This window comes from Kogia breviceps, chromosome 15 (assembly GCF_026419965.1).
Source record: "Kogia breviceps isolate mKogBre1 chromosome 15, mKogBre1 haplotype 1, whole genome shotgun sequence".
In the NCBI taxonomy this organism is placed as follows: domain Eukaryota; kingdom Metazoa; phylum Chordata; class Mammalia; order Artiodactyla; family Physeteridae; genus Kogia; species Kogia breviceps.
This window is the reverse complement of record NC_081324.1, coordinates 63,994,926-64,000,473: the sequence shown is the minus strand read 5'-3', so window position 1 is coordinate 64,000,473 and position 5,548 is coordinate 63,994,926.

Sequence of the window (5,548 nt, the reverse complement as noted above, 5' to 3'; positions counted from 1 at the left end):
CTTTTTACCTATCACTTTTTGTCTCTCACTGAATTCTTTCTGTGGTAAGACATAAAGAACCTGAGCTTCGAAAAAACGGCGGGGGTTGGGGGGAGGGGTGTGGACTTCCCTGGTGGTCCAATGGTTAAGGCTCCATTCTTCCACTGCAGGGGGCAAGGGTTCCATCCCTGGTCCCTGGTCAGGGAACTAAGATCTCACAAGCTGTGCTGCATGGCCAAAAAAAAAGAGTCATTGCTACATCACAGCCCCTAGATTACCTGCTGCAGGTCATCCCACAGAACCGATGAAGCCCGGTTTATTTATGGACAGATGTTGCAGGAGAAGGGGGTGTGAGAGGATGGTCATGTCCCAGGAATCGGGCGAGTCCCTGGGACCGGCCACCAAGTGAGGGTCCTTGGCTTCATGCAGGAAAGAATTCAGGAGTGAGCCACAGTAAAGTGAAAGCGAGTTTATTTAGAGAGGTATACATTCCATAGACAGAATGCGTCCCTCTCAGAAAGTGAGAGTGGCTCCGGGCTGTAGGAGTGGTTAGTGTTTAGGGCTGGGTAATTTCAAAGGCTAAGTAGGAGGGTTATTTCAATTCTTTTGGGGAAGGGGCGGGGATTTCCAGGAATTAGACCACTGCCCACTTTTTGGCCTTTTATAGTTGGCCTGGGAACTGTCCTGGCCCTGGTGGCTGTGTCAGTTAGCTAATGTATTATATTGAGCATATAATGGGGCTTAATGTTCCCTGGAAGACACACTTTCCACCGTTTTGGACCTATTTGGTTCTAACCAGTTTATATCCTCTATGGCTGTGTCATTCTTTTAAAGGTTGTGCCCTGCCCCCTTCCCTCCTGTCTCACATCCACTTTGGTTCTGCTTTTTCACAATTGAAAATATGCCACAGTGAATATCCTCCACTATGCTGTCTCACTTCCATCTGGGGTATTTCTCCAATGTACATACCCAGAAGTGGCATTGTTGGCTTGCAGAGACCCACTGTACATTTATTTAAATGTTAATAGCTACTATCAATTGTTCTAGGTATCAGTTATCTAGTGCTGCTGCATAAGAAATTACACCACAGCCAAGTAGCTTAAAACAACAATAATAAACATTCATTATCTTCCACCCTTTCTGTGGGGAATTCAGGAGAGGTTGAGCCAGGTGCTGGTTCAGTCTCTCTCGAGGTTCCAGGCAGATGTAGGACTCCTTCCAAGGACCACAGTCCTCTGACGGCCTGGCTGGGCTGGAGGATCTGCTCCCAAGGCAGCTTGCTCCTAGCTGGCAAGGTGGTGCTGATTTTGACAGAGGTCTCGGGTCCATGCAGGCCTCTCCTCAGGGCTGCTTGAGTGTCTTCATGACATGGTGGCTCATGGCCCACAGACAGAGCAAGACACAAGGTGCTATGCCTTTTATAGTCACACACGTTTCCTTCTGTCTCATTCTGTCCCTTAGAACCAGTCACTAAGTCCAGCCTGCATTCAAGGGGAGGAAGGAAGATTGGGTTTTACCTTTTGGAGGGAGGAGAGTCAAAGATTTTGCAGGCATGTTTTTAAACCACTATTAAGCTCCAAATTGGCTGTTCCAACTTACATTTCCATCAGCAATGTATGTACTTTCCCACCCTCACCAACTGCTGCTTCATCTCCCCCTACTTTATATTTTGCCATGTTGATGTTGACAAAGACTCTCCTTGAGCAAACTTTAGTCAGCTCCTTTGAGTGCTCTTAACTAGGCCTCCACTGTGGCACCTGTCCAGTTCTTGGACCATTCTGCCCAATAATTTCAGGGAGAATCCCCCCCACCCCTGAAATCTGATCAAGTTCCTCATCCCCCACTCTGGATAACCCCATTGGGCCAGTGTAGTAAGAATCCCCCACCCTTGATGTCTCAAGTTAATAATTTTTGGGGGGGGCCCCACCGCACGGCATGCGGAATTTTAGTTCCCCGACCACGGATCGAACCTGTGCCCCCTGCAGTGGAAGTGCGGAGTCTTAACCACTGGACCGCCAGGGAAGTCCCTCATGTTAGTAACTTACATCCAACAACCCCCTCAGCCTGCTCCTTTGCTCTACATCCCCAGCTATCTTTGCTGTATCCAGAGTTGAGCCTGAGCTCTCCCCTGTTGACAACCCGATTGCAATAGTCTTCCTGAATAGTCTTTCTTACTGTTTTAACAAATGTCAGAATAATATTTTCTTTAACAGTGTAGGAAAATGTGGTGTAGCATTTGCATTTCCTGAGTATTAATGTGACTGAACTCTACTTCCTTTGTTTACACCCTCTGAGACTTCCTCTTCTGTGAGTTTGAGTAAAGATCCTTTACCATTTTTCTGGTTGGTTGACTTTCTAATTATCGATTTTTAAAAGTTCTTTATTTTAAAAAAATCCCTTATACATTTTGAATAATACTCTTTTGTAGGTTATGTTGCAAATACATTCACTGATATATGTTGTCATTTGCATTTTTTAACTTTCACTGATACTGATGATTCTCTCAGGTATTAAGTTATGTATTTGTCCCTCCATTTTTTTTTTTTTTTGGCAGTGCCGCACAGCATGTGGGATCTTAGTTCCCCAACCAGGAACTGAGCCCGTGACCCCCGAATTGGAAGCGTCGAATCTTAACCACTGGACCACCAGAGAAGTCCCTCTTTTTGTCTTTTTTTTTTTTTGCGGTACACAGGCCTCTCACTGTTGTGGCCTCTCCCGTTGTGGAGCACAGGCTCCAGACACACAGGCTCAGTGGCCATGGCTCATGGGCCCAGCCACTCCGCAGCATGTGGGATCGTCCCGGACCAGGACACGAATCCGTGTCCCCTGCATCGGCAGGCGGACTCTCAACCACTGCGCCACCAGGGAAGCCCCTATCCTTTTTTGAGTGTTAACTGTTTATGTTCACTTCCATTTAATTAATGGAATCAATATCGTTTCTTATTGTTTTGTATGAAAGAAACCTTTTTTTTTTTTCTTGACAGTGCCACGCAGCTTGTGGGATCTTAGTTCCCCAACCAGGGACTGAACCCTGGCCTTGGCAGTGAAAGCGCCAAGTCCTAACCACTGGACCGCCAGGGAGTTCTCTGTATGGATTTTTTTATATACTATTTGCCACTTGCTGCCAATTTCGCTGCCAGTTTCCTCAATTGTTTTTTGTTTGTTTAGGATGGCTGTGATCAAACTGTTGTGCAGGCAAATGCATTGGTCCTTTCCTTTAAGATGCTTTCCGTTGTGTTGAGACTTCATATCTTCCATTATCTATACCAGCCCTTTTATTTCTAAAAATAAATTCATTTATTTTAAACAACAGTGCTCCATTTTTTAAAAAAATTAATTAATTAATTTCTTTATTTTTGGCTGTGTTGGGTCTTTGTTGCTGCACCCGGGCTTTCTCTAGTTGCAGTGAACGGGGGCTACTCTTTTTTTTAATTATTATTATTTTTTAAAAATAATTTTATTTATTTATTTTTGGTTGTGTTGGGTCTTCATTTCTGTGCCTGGGCTTTCTCTAGTTGTGGTGAGTGGGGGCTACTCTTCGTTGTGGCGCATAGGCTTCTCACTGGGGTGGCTTCTCTTGTTGCAGAGCATGGGCTCTAGGCATGCAGGTTTCAGTAGTTGTGGCTCACGGGCTCTAGAGCGCAGACTCAGTTGTTGTGGCGCACGGGTTTAGTTGCTCTGTGGCATGTGGGATCTTCCTGGACCAGGGACTGAACCTGTGTCCCCTGCATTGGCAGGCGGATTCTTAACAACTGTGCCACCAGGGAAGTCCCTATATCATCCCTTTAACCAGTCTCTCTGCTTCTGATTTCTCTTTACTCCAATTCCCTCAACTTGTATTTACTTAGCACCTACTAAGCACCAGGCCGGCCCTGTTCTCGGTGCAGGAATACAGACATGAAGGAGCAGATAAAGCTCGTACCCTCAGGGAATGGAGGATTTGCTAGGAAGTAAACACATCCCTGGCAGGACACCCCACTTCTGAGGCCTCCCCCACCTTGCCACTCCTCTCCTTGTGAACGTTACTGTGGGGGAACCACAGACTTGATCCAGGTGGATTTTGAGATGATGGTTCCTCCAGCTCAGAGAAGACTGGGGAATGTCCTCTCCCCTGAGTCCTAGCCAGTGGCCCCCCTTGCTCCTGACCTCCTCCCCTCACTCATCCTCATGCTCCCCACCTGTCAGCTCCTCTCTCCTACCCTGGAGGTGTCCTCCTTCAGTCTCTCCCCTCACACTGTCATCCCATCTGTCCTCTAAGAGGTTGGGCCTCTGAAGCCTGTCTTCCTGTCCTCACCTCCTTTCACACCTCAGTCACTGCAGGCTGGCTTCTGCCACCCCGAGGAAAGGCCTCCCTTACCCCTGGCCCCATTGGGCCTTTGAGATGACTCCTCCCATGTCTCCCCTTTGGGTGCCCCAGAACACCATTGTGCTCTGCACTCAGCCCACCCTCCTTTTCGCCACACCTGTTCTGACTCGGTGTATCACCTCCAGAAGTGCATGACTCCCACAGAAAGGCCCTCAGCTGGACATCTGCAGCCTCCTTACCGTCCTGGGGCCGTGGTGGGTCTTGTCTTTCCCTAAACCTGCTCCTGCTCCAGGCTCCTCGTGACAAGGATAGCCCCACTGTCCACCACCATGTCTTGGGCTCACCCCTCCTCACCCATCACTCCCTGGTACTGGGGAACCTGCCTCCCTCCCCAAGTTTCCAGCTAGCACTGTCCTTTGACCTCACTCCCTGTCCACCTGAGGCCACAGCTTCCCTAATGCCCCCTCCAGTCCAGCCTCTGCAACAGGTGCTGGCATCTGCCGCCCAGGCTGAAGCCTGAAGGGTGCCTTCAGGGCCACATCCACCTCTAGAGGTCCGGGTCTGGTCTCTTAACTTTCCCTTCAGGCTCAGAAACTCCTGGCAGCCTGCCAACCACTCGCTTGGCTGCATCTGTCCTCCATGCCTCTGCTAACACTGTCCCCTTCCTGGAATACTTTCCTGCTCCCCGAAAGTCCTCCTCTGTTACACAGCTGGAGGGTTACCACCTCCGTAAAGCCCTCCTGGAAGCCCTCTCCCATTGGGAACCTCCACTCCTCGGCTGGCCCTGTCTCCGAGTCCTCTTTGGAGACACACGCAGCTGTCTATGCTCAGCCAGGACAGTGCTTCTCTTTCACTTACTTTCTCCCTCTTCCACGTTCGCTCACCGTTCTTTTTAACCTCGAGCCACCCCAGCCACATGCTCCTCCACAGCTCCCCACCCTCCGGACGCGGCCATCACCCATACGCCTCGGAGGATGGAGTCCTCTCTGGGGGGGAGGCGGAGAAAAATGAACGCAAGAGCCGCCGGCTGGAGTGGTGGGATCCGTCTGCGGGCTGGGGAGCGGATTTACTCCACAACTTCGATAAACAGGAAAACACCTGTTCACACTGGCGGTGTTTCATGTCCCTGCCAGATTCCAGCAGGGGGCGGGCGACTCAGGGGACTGCGAGGGAGGGACCGAGGGGAGGAAAGAGGAAATGGATTTACAGGGCCCCACCCTCGCCAGAACGCATTCCTTCACGTCCTCCTTCACGTCCTCATTC